The sequence below is a fragment of the Gorilla gorilla genome, chromosome 14 (assembly GCF_029281585.2).
Source record: "Gorilla gorilla gorilla isolate KB3781 chromosome 14, NHGRI_mGorGor1-v2.1_pri, whole genome shotgun sequence".
NCBI lineage: Eukaryota > Metazoa > Chordata > Mammalia > Primates > Hominidae > Gorilla > Gorilla gorilla.
In genome coordinates this window covers 92,688,117-92,702,375 of record NC_073238.2, presented here as the reverse complement: position 1 = coordinate 92,702,375, position 14,259 = coordinate 92,688,117, and the positions used below count along the sequence as shown (strand labels likewise).

General features: G+C 37.3%; 1 long non-coding RNA gene across 1 annotated transcript in view; it reads right to left on the bottom strand.

Moving 5' to 3' along the window:
- Positions 1-6,966, bottom strand: part of LOC109029445 (uncharacterized) — a 42,042-nt gene extending 35,076 nt beyond the window's left edge. The window contains exons 1-2 of the long non-coding RNA XR_002008528.3: positions 6,902-6,966; positions 6,086-6,174 (exon numbers count right to left, since the gene is read on the bottom strand). This is a non-coding gene — a long non-coding RNA (uncharacterized lncRNA). The remainder of the gene's footprint in view (positions 1-6,085; positions 6,175-6,901) is intronic.
- Between the last annotated feature and the right edge of the window lie 7,293 nt (positions 6,967-14,259).

Genomic DNA, 14,259 nt, shown 5'->3' with positions numbered 1-14,259 from the left:
AAAATGCTCTGGCTTAGTTATCATTCATTCATCCTAACCTTATATCTTGTATACCAGTCCTTGGTCACATTCCACTTGGAAAATCATTTAATATTTAAAGATAGCTATAATACTACCCCACCCTCACCCCAGCAAACATTCTTTGTTTTCTCTATGACATGACTTCAACTCTTAGCAATCTAATATGAATATATATCCATATGCTTTAAGGCACCTAGAACTTAAAACAATATTCCAGAGGTGATCTGATCAATGCAAAGAGTCTGGCACTGTTTGCATCATTACTCTATTGTTCTGTTAATAAGCCTGTGATTACAGAGATTCTTTGAGCACTCATGCCAAAGTGTTGTCTCTCTTGAAGCTTACCATAAGCCAAAGCCTCAGAGTGTTTGATCTATTTGCTAAACCAAATGTATATCTTCTCTCACCTGTTTTTACTTTGCTTTGTTGGACCTAAGGGCCAGTTCTTACATTTATCTTCATTAAATTTCATATTGTTCACATCAACCTAATAATACCAACTTTCATTATCATCCTATATCCTGATTCTACCATTCAAAGTATAAGTACCAATCAAATGTTATTAGTAGAATAAATTAAGCAAAACTGTCAGTAATACAAATGATCTATACTTTTGTACCAGTAACTTAAATAAAAATTATAGGATTATACAGTAAGTCATTGGGACTGCCTTCCATATTTCATTCAAGGAAGCAGTTAACTGAAGTAATCAGAGCCAAAGTCAACACTAGACATCTTCTGCTAACATGATATTAATCCAGTGTTGGGGCATATGGCCTTGTAGTCAAACATTTTTTTTTTCACATTTCAAGAAGTAAAGTTCAATACTATCTTCCCACCCTGACCTTGTCTACCGCCCACCCTGACCTTGTCTACCTCCCACCCCTTCCTCGTGGCCACTGTTTCCTCCCCAAATTGCAGAAAAATCAGGAAAACATTATAGCATGATTGAATAAAGATGGAGATCAAAGTAAAGCCAGATGAATTGTCATGACCATGATTTATTCAACCAGGAAAAACGGCAGTGGGGGCAGTAATGTTGCAGAACCTTCAATTCTGGTTGTTACTGACTGAATACTCTACGGAAGATAATGACCTCTCACTCTAGGAAAAAGAAAAACCAGCCGGACACAGTGGCTCACGCCTGTAATCCCTGTACTTTGGGAGGCCAAGGCAGGTGGATCACGAGGTCAGGAGTTCAAGAGCAGCCTAGCCAAGATGGTGAAATCCCATCTCTACTAAAAGTACAAAAATTACCCAGGCGTGGTGGCTGGTGCCTATAATCCCAGCTGTTTGGGAGGCTGAGGCAGGAAAATCACTTGAATCCAGGAGGCAGAGGTTTCAGTGAGCCGAGATCATGCCACTGCACTCTAGCCTGGGTGACAGAGCAAGACTCTGTCTCAAAAAAAAAAAAAATTACCAACCATAAAATGTCCAGGACAAGATGGATTCACAGCTGAATTCTATCAGACATTCAAAGAAGGATTGGTAACAACCCTATTGACACTATTCCACAAGATAGAGAAAGAGGGTATCCTCCCTAAATCATTATATGAAGCCAGTATAACCTTAATACCAAAACCAGGAAAGGACATAACAAAAAAAAACAAAAAGAAAACTGCAGACCAATATCCCTGGTGAACATAGAAGCAGAAACCCTTAACAAAATACTAGCTAAACGAATCCAACGGCATATTGAAAAGATAATCCACCATGATCAAGTGAGTTTCATACCAGGTATGCAAGGATGGTTTAACATACACAAGTCAATAAATGTGATACACCACATAAAAAGAATTAAAAACAAAAATCACCTGATCATCTCAACAGATGCAGAAAAAAATCTAGCATCCTTTTATGATTAAAATCCTCAGCAAAAGTGATAAACAAGGGACAAACCTCAGTGTAATAAAAGTCATCTATGACAAATCCACAGCCAGCATAACACTGAATAGGGAAAAGGTAAAAGCATTCCCTTTCAGAACTGGAACAATACAAGGATGCTCACTCTCACCACATCTATTCAACATAGTACTGGAAGTCCTTGTCAGAGCCATCAGGCAAGAGAAAGAAATAAAGGGCATCCAAATCAGCAAAGAGGATGTCGAATTCACTGTTTGCATATGATATGTTTGTATATCTAGAAAACCCTAAAGACTCCTCCAGAAAGCTCCTAGAACTGATAATTGAATTCAACATAATTTCAGGATGCAAGATTAATGTATACAAATCAGTAGCTCTGCTATACACCAACACAAACCAAGCTGAGAATCAAATCAATAATTCAACTCCTTCTACAATAGCTGCAAAAAAATAAAATAAAATACTTAGGAATATACCTAACCAAGGAGGTGAAAGACCTCTACAAGGAACACTATAAAACACTGCTGAAAGAAATCAAAGATGACACAAACAAATAGAAAAACATTCCATGCGCATGGATGGGTAGACTCAATATTGTGAAAATGACCATACTGCCAAAAAGGAATCTACAAATTCAATGCAATTCACATCAAAATACCACCAGCATTCTTCACAGAACTAGAAAAAACAGTCCTAAAATGTATGTGGGACCAAGAAAGAGCCTGCATAGCCAAAGTAAGACTAAGTAAAAAGAACAAATCTGGAGGCATCACATTAACTGGCTTCAAAATATACTATAAGACCATCATCATCAAAACAGCATGGTACTGATATAAAAACTGGCACATAGACCAACATAATATAACAGCGAACCCAGAAGTAAAGCCAAATATGTACAGTGAACTGATCTTCAACAAAGCAAACAAAAACATAAAAGTGGGGAAAGGATACCCTATTCAACAAATGATGCTGGGATAATTGGCAAGCCACAAACTGAATCCTTATCTCTCACTTTATACAAAAATCAACCAAGATGGATCAAGGACTTAAATCTAAGACATGAAACTATAAAAATTCTAGAAGATAACATTGGAAAAACCCTTCTAGACATTGGCTTAGGCAAAGACTTCATGACCAAGATCCCAAAAGCAAATGCAACAAAAACAAAGATAAACAGGTGGGACTTAATTAAACTAAAGAGCTTCTGAACGAAAAAAGGAAAAGTTAGCCAGCAGAGTAAAAGACGACCCACAGAGTGGGAGAAAGTCTTCACCATTTACGCATCTGACAAAGGACTAATATCTACAAGGAAGTCAAGCAAATTAACAAGAAAAAAACAATCCCATCAAAAAGTGGGCTAAGGACATGAATAGACAATTCTCAAAAGAAGATATACAAATGGCCAACAAACATATGAAAAAATTCTCAGCATCACTAATGATCAGGGAAATGCAAATCAAAACCACAATGTGATACCACCACCTTACTCCTGCAAGAATGGCCATAATCAAAAAATCAAAAAATAATAGATGTTGGTGTGGATGAGATGAAAAGAGAACACTTCTACACTGCTGGTGGGAATGTAAACTAGAACTGGTACAACCACTATGCAAAACAGTGTGGAGATTCCTTAAAGATCTAAAAATAGAACTGCCATTTGATTCAGCAATCCCACTGCTGGGTTTCTACCCATAGGAAAAGAAGTCATTATATGAAAAAGATACTTGCACACACATGTTTATAGCAGCAAAATTTGAAATTGCAAAAATATGAAACCAGCCCAAATGCCCATCAATCAATGAGTGGATAAAAAAATTGTGGTGTATATATATACACACAAACACAATGGAATACTACTCAGCTGAATTAATGGCATTTGCAGCAACCTGGATGGAACTGGAGACTCTTATTCTAAGTGAAGTAACTCAGGAATAGAAAACTAAACATTGCATGTTCTCATTCATAAGTGGGAGCTAAGCTATGAGGAAGTAAAGGCATAAGAATGATGCAATGGACTCAGGGGAATGCAAGGGACTTTGGGGACTCAGGGGAAAAGTGGGAGGGAGGTGAGGGATAAAAGACTACAAATCGGGTTCAGTGTATACTGCTTGGGTGATGGGTGCACCAAAATCTCGCAGATCATCACTAAAGAACTTACTCGTGTAACCAAATAACACCTGTTCCCAAAAACCTATGGAAATTTTTTAAAAAATTAAGGCCTTAAAGTCAGTACAGTCTGACTTTTCTTTACACATTTTTTCAGTGTAAAATATGTGTCTAATATCAAAATATGGAAATAACATAAAAAAATGGGAAAAAGAAAAATGCGTTATCTAACATCACTACTTGTTAATAATTATGTTTAATGTTTTTATGATATCTTTTCAATCTTTTTTTCTACCTAGTCTTTAGAAGAAGAACAAAACTAACTTGGGGATCTTATATAAAGCGTTCCATATCCTGCGTTCAAGTGTTACACTTCTTTCACTTACCATAATGGCATGTGTTTTTCATGATATTTGTAAGCATTATTTTTAATGGCTATGTTATTAAGTGCAAACACAAGAAATCCCTTTACTGGTTGATATGGTTTGGCTCTGTGTACCCACCCAAATCTTATCTTGAACTGTACTCTCATAATTTCCACATGTTGTGGGAGGGACCCTATGGGAGATAATTGAATCATGGGGGTGGTTCCCCCATATTGTTTTCGTGGCAGTGAATAAGTCTCAGGAGCTCTTATGGTTTTATCGGGAATTTCTGCTTTTGCATCTTCCTTCTTCTCTCTTTGCCTGCTGCCAACTATGTAAAGTGGGATTTGCTCCTTCTTGCCTTGCACCATGATAGTGAGGCTTCTTTGTAAGTCCAATTAAACCTTTTTCTTTTGTAAACTGCCCAGTCTGTCTTTATCAGCAGTGTGAAAACGGACTAATACACTGTTCCCCTATACTTTTACTTACAATTTGTTTCCAATTGTTTGTTATAAATTATAGTATGGTGAACATATTGAGACACAATTTGTTCTCATTATTTCCTAATGATATATTCTCAAAAGTGGAATTACTGGGCCACAGTGATATGTTAAGCAGCATAGTAAGGTTAACAGACAATTTAATTAAAACTCCAGATATATGACTTCTAATTCCAGCATTTTCTTTTCTAAATTACTTTGTAACATTGGTTAAATGGGTACATTGCTCTGGTCTTCAGTTTCTTCAGTTTCCTCACCTACAATATAAGAAGGCTAGACTAAATTATTCGTGTTTTAGGGTGTCTACCTTTGTTATCTATGAGTGCATAACAAATTAGCCACAAAACGTTGTGGCTAAACCAACAATTATTCTGTTATTTCTGATGATTCTGTGGGTTGACTGGGTCTCAGCTGTATCTTCTCCTGCTGGTCTTGCTCATAGCTCCTTACACAATTGCAGTCAGATGGGAGCTCCATATTCAATATCCAAGATGGAATGTCCAAGATGGATGCACTCATGTACCTAGCACCTTGGCAGGGATAGCTGGGATCAGCTGGGATCCTAGGAAATCTGGGCTTCCCTCTCTCTCTCCCTATAGCCTCGGGGTGTCCCCTCTTCATGTGACCTCTCTGTATAGTATTTCCATGTTGTCTCTCCATGTGGTCTCTCCTTCAGGGCAACAGAACTTCTTATGTGGAAGCTCAGGCTCTCAGAAGTTCAGATATATCATCACTTCTGCCACCTTCTCTTGAAACAGCAAGTCACAGGATCAGCCCAGCTTCAATATGAGAGGGACAATGCAAAAGCATGGATACTAGAGGCCACCTTTGGCAAATAGCTATCACATAGTATCTGACTGCAATAGGGTCCTTAGAACTCTAGGATTTTAATGATTTGAAAATGTGCAATCCATATGTGGCAAGTGCTATGATGGTCTATGTATTACATTAGGGACAGTGTAGTGAATCTCTCTTATCAAGGATGTTTATTTTACTAGAACACTCAATTTATCAACTCTTCCGGGAAAGAAGTGAAAGTATTCACAGAAAGAATACTGGAAGCATTCTTTCACTTTTGGGAAAAAAAATAGAGAAGATTTACTCTACTTGTGTTAAAATAATTGCACTATCCTCTTTGTGCTGGCAATCTCTACATTTACATGTTAGCTATCTGCTGCACAGAAGGTATACATCAATTGAACCCCCCACACCCTACCCCAAGAAGAGTACCTGGTGGAAGATCCAACAGTATCTGGGAGTAATGGAGTTTTCTCGCATGGAGTTCAGAAGATGGTAATTCTGACTGGGTTTTACTGACACTCCACATGATTGGGGAAACCAAAACAAGATTAACCAGAAATGAGCTTTTGGAGTGATGAAAAATTAATCTCTTCTACCCACCCTCACCTAATAAAAGATTCTGTTCCTTTCAATAGATTGATTTTATTATGCAATAGCTGAGTATATACACTAAGCCCCATAGAACTGAGACTTCCAGGCTGTGATAAAACCAAATAACCATTGTTACAGACAGATAACAAAGCCAGACTTAATAACATTTTATTAATCCTCAATGCCAAATTATAAATGCTTGAGAAAAATATCCTTTTTCTCTCATACTATGGGAAAATGGCAGCTTTTTATTAAGTCTATCGCTTAAAAGTTAAACATTTGCTCTTTTTGCTGCCTGGCAGTGAGAACTGAAGCTTCCAGAGTGTTTTATTTATTTATATGGCATTTGCCTTGACATTGCCCAAGTAATAATACATAGTAACAGAGACAGATGAGAGTTCTGTATCATCCCTTCCCTCAGGGCAAACCAGGCACAAATAGACCTCTAATGAAAAAATCCACACAGCAGAACAATAAGTAACAGGGAATAAAATGAGAAAAACAGTTTCTAAGCACAGCCTTTGAAAATTACAGAAGAGAAAAATCTACTCAAAGTGGAGTAAGGCCTCTTCAGCTTTCACACTATACGGTGGGTTTTAGTTTCATTACTTGATTCTTTAGCACTAACCAGTTTACCTCTAAATCTAATATCACCTTTTTTGGCTTCAAGGAATAGCAATGACTTCAATGGTGCTTTATTCATAAAATGGTACTTGCTCCTAAGTAGCAGCTGAAATAGACAATTTTTTGTATAAATTTAGAGGGTACAAATGCCATTTTGATTCATAGGTATATTGCACAGTAATGAAGTCTGGACTTTTAGTGTAACCATCATCCAAAGAGTGTGTGTTGTAATTTCTCATCCTTCATCCCCCTTTCTCATCCTTCACCCCCCCAACACACACACAATTCCAAGTCTCCATTGTCTATTTTTACACACTGTGTATCCATGCATACACATGACTTAGTTCCTATGCATAACTGAGAATATGTGGAATTCGACTGGTTTTGAGTTGAAATATAGAGATTTTTAAACCAAATATAAATATGATTACCCCAGATGTGCTTATTTCCTGCAAAGCAACTACCAAGTTATTCAACAAATACCCTGTGATTGCCAGCTATGTGCCAGACACCATGCTAGATCCTAGGAATACATGAAAGAATAAGATATTATTTTTGCCCTCAGGAAATGTTAGTCCAGAAGAAGCAATAGACCACTAAGCAGGCTGGAGCCCGGGAAAGTGATATCCAGCCAGTCTAGAGCTTCAGGGAAGGATACCCAGAACTAATAGCTTCTGAGATAGGAAAGATTCAGGAAAATTGGTCAAGGAAAGAGGAGTGAGGTGAGTGAGCTGTAGGTGGCTGTATGGGTACTGGCCTTCAGGGAGGAAGTTTCAGGCAAAGGAACATGAAGTATAAAGGTGCTAAGAGCCAAACATAGCTCTGGGGGACCTCTAGACTTCTTAGATTCAGAAGCTAACACCTACCAGCGTGTACTTCAAAATATTCCATTCTATTTTATGACTGAGAACAGAAATCACACATCCTTAAGGAGCCCTAAACGTTTCACCAGTGGGTACATGCCCATTAGTGTTTGTATCCTTATGTAAGTAAATCATGTTTCACCAGCTTGTCTCCTCACTGAGGACCTCTTGTTTTCCACAAAGTCCACTCCCTTGACCTTGTGCCATTATTTCTGTAGATCATCAGAGGGAATTAAAACTGTCCTCATATATCACTGGTTCTCGACCAGGGATGTTTTGCTTCCCAGGGGACATTGGGTTATGTTGATGATAAAACATTTTTGGGTAGAAGCCAGGGATGCTGCTAAATATTCTTTAGTATGTAGGACAACTACTACCTCAAAGAAGTATCTGGCCCAAAATGTCAATAGACAAGTGCTGTGGGCCATCAAAAGTACTTCTGGAATGTTAGCCAAGTCTAAATGCAGGACCTCTTATCTGGTATTCCATCCATTGGGCTGTTTGGAGCTACTCCCCAGACCCTGGGGCTACAGGCCTCCCATCATCTACTCTTGAGTTCGTGTCACTGATAGCTTATGCCATGTTGGGTTTCTTGCCTCTGATTCCTCCATGTGTCCTTAGCCTTTGCCTCCAGAGGAGTTGCTTGCCCAGTATCTGCAGTTCCCACAGGTAATATAGCTTAAGTGGGCTTCATGAAGACATACAATAATAATTAGGCTTTCCAGGGTGTGTATTCTTTACCATATTTTGTTCTAAGTGCTTTAAAGGCACAATTTCCTTTATCCCTAAAGCAAAACAATAATTTTTATTTATTTTACAAACAAAGCTATCAACACTGATAGAAGTTAAGTAGTTTTCCCATCTTACACTGCTAATTTTAAAAACCTGAGGTTTTTACCTATCAAACCAGCTCTGTTTGACTCTTAACCTGCGCTCTCAATCAGTTCACTAAACTGCATGAATCCCAGACAGGTGTCCATCCTCCATGATTGGCTTTGGCTTAGCCAAAGTCAGTAAATAGACTCTTCTCACATTCCCTAAGCCTCATTCTAAAAGAGACCCAGCTTAACTAAATACTAGCAAATAATATAGTTTGTGGAAAAACGAAAATTTTTTCACTGTGATATGTGATTAATTTCCTTTAAACTGTATTTGCTTTTTCTGCAAGGCCCATTTTTAACCAAGTTTCTATCCTCCTTAACTGCACTGATCTGTCCATACACACAATCTCTGTAATCTCTTTTATTGTCCTAAGCAATTTAGCTTTGACTCTCAGCTTTGTTCTATTGTCCTGAGCAATTCAGCTTTGACTTTCAGCTTGCAAACCTCAAGTGAAAAAAATAAAGAAAATCAGAAGTAAGATGTTTCTTTCCACCTTAAGAAGCATACCATCCATTGTTTCTTAAGACTGTTGAGGGTTTCTGTCTCAGACCTCATCAAAGTCTTCATTCAAAAATTTTTTTTTCTTTATAGTATTTAGGGAATAGGGAATAGAGGCAGGTTCCATTGTTAATTTTTTAAAAATTCTTTTTATAATTTTTGCATACGCAATTTATCCAACCTCTGAATTAGCTTTTAAGATTTGCTCCACTGAGTGTAAGTTCCTTAAGGAATAATGATAATCATAAAAGTCACTACTCATGATGTTCTAGACATCGAACTAATTCATTTATGTAAGACAAAGGTCAGCGAACTACAGACCACAGGCCATATGTGATTCATTGCCTGTTTGTGTATGGCCCACACGCCAAGATGACTTTTACATTTTTAAATACATAATACTTTAAACTAAAAAGTGTTTAAAAACAAATGAAAGTTTAGAAAGCATATTCTGGAAAGGATCAGCTATTATAATGATATGAAGATATGTGCCTTGCACTGTAATTTTCTATTTTTATAAATTTTAAAACAAGTTATATCTTGATGTGAGCTTAATAAGGATCTCTCCTCCTCTCTACTGCTTTTTTTTCCCAAATAGCTGTGAATTCCAACTTCTTTTTATGAAGTACAATTTAAAATATCAAGCCATGTAACATAATTAATAAAATTGACTTTCTTTGTATTCTCTAGACATTTGTTTAAAGATGAAGAGTAAAGCAAGATAATTATCAGGGTAGAAGTGGAGTTGCTACTACATGGCCAAGAAAAGTGTGAATGTGCTGCAGTGATTGGTTGATCCCAAGGGCAACACACTCAGCCAGACTGAAAAAAAGCAGGAAAGGAAAAGAAAGAAGACAAGGGATTTTTTTTTGTCCTACTGAGTCTCCGTATGTTCTTTCTGGCTGTCTGTACCCCTTCTCAATGGCATATTATCTAGATCTTTTCCTTAATGCTTCAGTTCTATTTCTCTGCCTACGTAAAGTTTCTCTCTCACACACATTTTGGGACCTCAAGTTCTACTCTGACCAATAAAATTTTGAAAATGTAATTATTATAGGTCATTCTTGGAAATATAACACTATCTAAAGGAACCCATCTCTTATGGTGGAAATCTGGTACATGGTAGGCAATGAGAAAGCTTTTCCTAGGAAAGGGGTGCTGCTCAGATCACCCCTGAGGGCTTCACTGGTCATCTGTGCTGTTGAAGATGGAGCTGACTACATCACCTGGGTTACTGAGACTATAAAACAATAGGAGAGGGAAAAAAAGCAGAAGAAGAGAAATCTCCTTTTTGCTTACTACTTATAAAACATTTCTTTTGCCTCTAGTGGGAGGTGTGTGAAAAAAGGATGTACTTCATATATACAATAATTGGGGATGGGCCGGAGTAGGAGAGGTTCCAATTATTATATGGCATATATTAAGTTTATTTTATTGTGAATAATTTTGCTTGTGAGGCACTAAAAAAGGGAGGGAGAAAATCACATCTATTATCTCTTTGCAGTTATAGTATAATAATAATGGTCATATAATTGGTAACTTAGCAATATATTACAGTGTTATCTTTAATTTGCCTTTCTAATTTATTTAATATGACCAGATTTAAAAAAAACAAAATCCATAACCCAACACATGCTCTTTCAAGGATTCTGCTTATGGAAAAATACAGAACCCTAATATATTTGTAGAACTTTCTAATACCCTGCCTCATCTATGTTAAATATAGATTTTTTAAAAAAAGAATATAAATCTGAAAGTGTGCTTATGACTAGTAATGTTTTAGGATAAAAAATTTATTTAAAAGTCATTAAACTTTAAATGCTTTGTTCTTGTAAACTCTTTATGTACTCAACATTTTCTCTTGAAAAGAAATGTGTGAAATAAGGACAGAATTCTTTTAAAAAACTGCTGACATGAACTGTGGCATGAAATACATGCCTTCAGAAAGCTCACTGCTTTAACTCATCAGAGAAAAATTAAGCTTTCACATAATTTCCATTTAATGTTATATTAATTGCATTTCCTTAAGTTATAAAAATATGTAGGATGCTGTAAAATATATCACATGCTCAATATGGCTCTGGAGGGATATTGGTTTAAGCCGAAGAAGCAACCCAGGGTGAAGCTACAGGACTAGCAACAATTGGCTACCGTTGAGGGATCCAGTTCTCAAAAAGTCAATACCAGGAAGACAATCATCAGCCATAGGGAGGTATTTACAAATGAGAGTCCCAGCCTGTGCGGTGGGATTTAGGCATGAGCCTCTAGGACATTTTAGTTGGAGATGAGCCTGACAACAGCAGGGGTGATCCTACAGGGAGAGACAGAAAATAAGACCCTGTGAAGTACTAACAAGTCTGAAGTCTAATTTCCACAAACAGAAATGAAGTTTCCCAGAATAAGGCTAAAACCTAGTTCCCAGTGCTGGGTCAAACACTGATATTGGATTACAACACCAGTGCCTGAGTTCCACAAGTGTAGATCAGACTCTGAAATTCTTTCTCAACACGGCTAAGATAGGTCTTAGAAGCTTGGATGGAGTTGAGGCTGCAAGGGACAATTAGGTAGTCCCAGCTGTGGGAAAAGGCAGATGCAATGTTCAAAGCTGCACAATCTCTGACAGCAGAAAATCAAATGCACATGTAATTATATTTCTTACTGGGGAATGGAAAAGATGGTATTGCATGGGAAACTTTTAAGGATGGGTGGAATTGAGATACACAAAGAAAAGAGGGAAGGGGCATTCCAGGTGGAATGACTAACATAAGCAATGAGATAAGGAGTTGCTGTCGAGAAATGACAAATTTTTATTATGTGGTTGAGCGAAGGGTGATCAGAAATAGGATGGGCCCCGGTGGTGATAAGTGAGGGTTTGAGGAAGCTGCATTTGAGGAATTACAGGTACATAAGGGGTGAAAGGAGGAATACATGGAAGCAGAATGGGCCCAAATAATGACATGCTTTGGATGACAGCTTCAGGAACTTAGGGTTTATCTAAAGGCACCAGTTGGCATTCAATATTTAGAGAGGGAATTAATTGAACTTAACTCTCTTTTGGGAGGGTAACTTTGGAGACAGTGTGATGCATTTGCATTCTAGTGGTAGCAAAACATAAGTCTCAAACTAGGAGAGAGCAGTAGCACTACCACAAATCATTTGAAGAACTGTAGCTTCAGTAAAAAATGCATAATTAAGATAACTCAAAACAGTTAAAATTCAATAAGAAAAACATCTGTTCCCAAATTCTATCACTTGATAAGACGTTCCAGAATTTCCCAGATGCTCCCAGACCCACCACCAAGATTCTGATTAGTAGTTCCTGGACGGGAGCTTGGAATCTCCATTTCCAACAATGATTTAGGAACAATAGCTGCATACAATGCTTAGTGTCCACCAGGTCAAGTGGATAGAAAAGACATAGGTGGCAATTTATTGACCTGGAAAAGTTCACACTGTTGTGTTCTATTTGTGATCACTCTTCAAATGTGTACTATTTACATACTTTTTTCTACATATTTTAAGTTTCAATCAAAGTTCATTAAAATACAGAAATTGAATAGAGTGTTTGAATAACAAAATAAGAATTTAAATTAGTACTTACTTTAGTTTTTATGTTCTAATTTAATATTTAATTCTGTTAATCAATAGAAACATAATGCGATGGCTAGTTTTCAACTTGACTGTGCTACGAGATGCCCAGATAGCTGGCAAAACAGCATTTCCAGCTGTAACTGTGAGGGTAATCACAATATGGGCAGGCATCACTAAATCTTTTGAGGGCCTGAGTAAAACAAAAAGTGGAGAAAGGGCAAATTTACTCTGTCTGAGCTAAGACATTTATCTTCTCCTGCTGTATGACATCAGCACTCCTGCTTATTGGACTTAGTACAGGTTTACACCACCATTGCCTCCCTTCTCCTCACCACCCATTCTCAGACCTTCAGAATATGACTGAATCACATGAGTGGCTTTCCTGGTTCTACAGCTTGCAGACAGCAGTCTGTGAGACCGCCCAGCTTTCATAACCACATTACCCAATTCTTATAATAAGTCACCTCTTCTACATATATTTATATGTATTCTAATGATTCTGTTTTTCTTGAGAACTCTAACATACATACCTATGTGGAAAATTTGGATCTTACAAATATTTAGAATTCACTGTTTTTTGAGTATGATTTGGATATTGTCAAACATTGTATTTATTAAGTTCACAATAAAACCATCAAGAAACTGCTTCTTTTTAAATTTTTTTATATCACTTTAAGTTCTGGGATACATGTGGAGAAGGTGCAGATTTGTTACATAGTACACATGTGCCATGGTGGTTGCTGCACCTATCAACCCATCATCTAGATTTTAAGCCCCGCATGCATTAAGTATTTGTCCTAATGCTCTCCCTCCCCTTGCCCCCCCAACCCCCTACAGGCCCCAGTGTGTGATGTTCCCTTCCCTGTGTCCATATGTTCTCACTGTTCAACTTCCACTTATGAGTGAGAACATGTGGTGTTTGGTTTTCTGCTCCTGTGTTAGTTTGCTGAGAATGATGGTTTCCAGCTTCATCCATGTCCCTGCAAAAGACATGAACTCATTCTTTTTTATGGCTGCATAGTATTCCATGGTGTATATGTGCCACATTTTGTTTATCCAGTCTATCATTGATGAGCATTTGGGTTGGTTCCATGTCTTTGCTATAGTGAATAGTGCTGCAATAAAGATGTCTGTGTGCATGTGTCTTTATAGTAGAATGACTTATAATCCTTGTTTTTAAGATAACTAGTTAATGTATCTTCTAAGTGTAAGGTGATGGCAATTCTTTAAAAGAAGAATTAATAGGACTTGGTGACAAGTCATAGTACAAATTGATTATGGAGAAGAAAACAAAAAGATTTCTTCACAGGTACATAAACTTGGTGTCTATTTTAAATACATGTAAAGTATTGATCCTCATCTCACATGTAATAAGAGATGCCTCACAAATATCTGTTGAACTGAAATGTCCATTAAGAAATTGCAGTACCAAAACTTGGGAGAAAGAGACAGATAGCTTTGACCTATATTTTTAAGGATAATAAAAATAAAAATGAAAGTTAACGTCATAAGAATCGATGAGCTTTCTGAGAGAGAGAGAGTAGCTACAGAGAA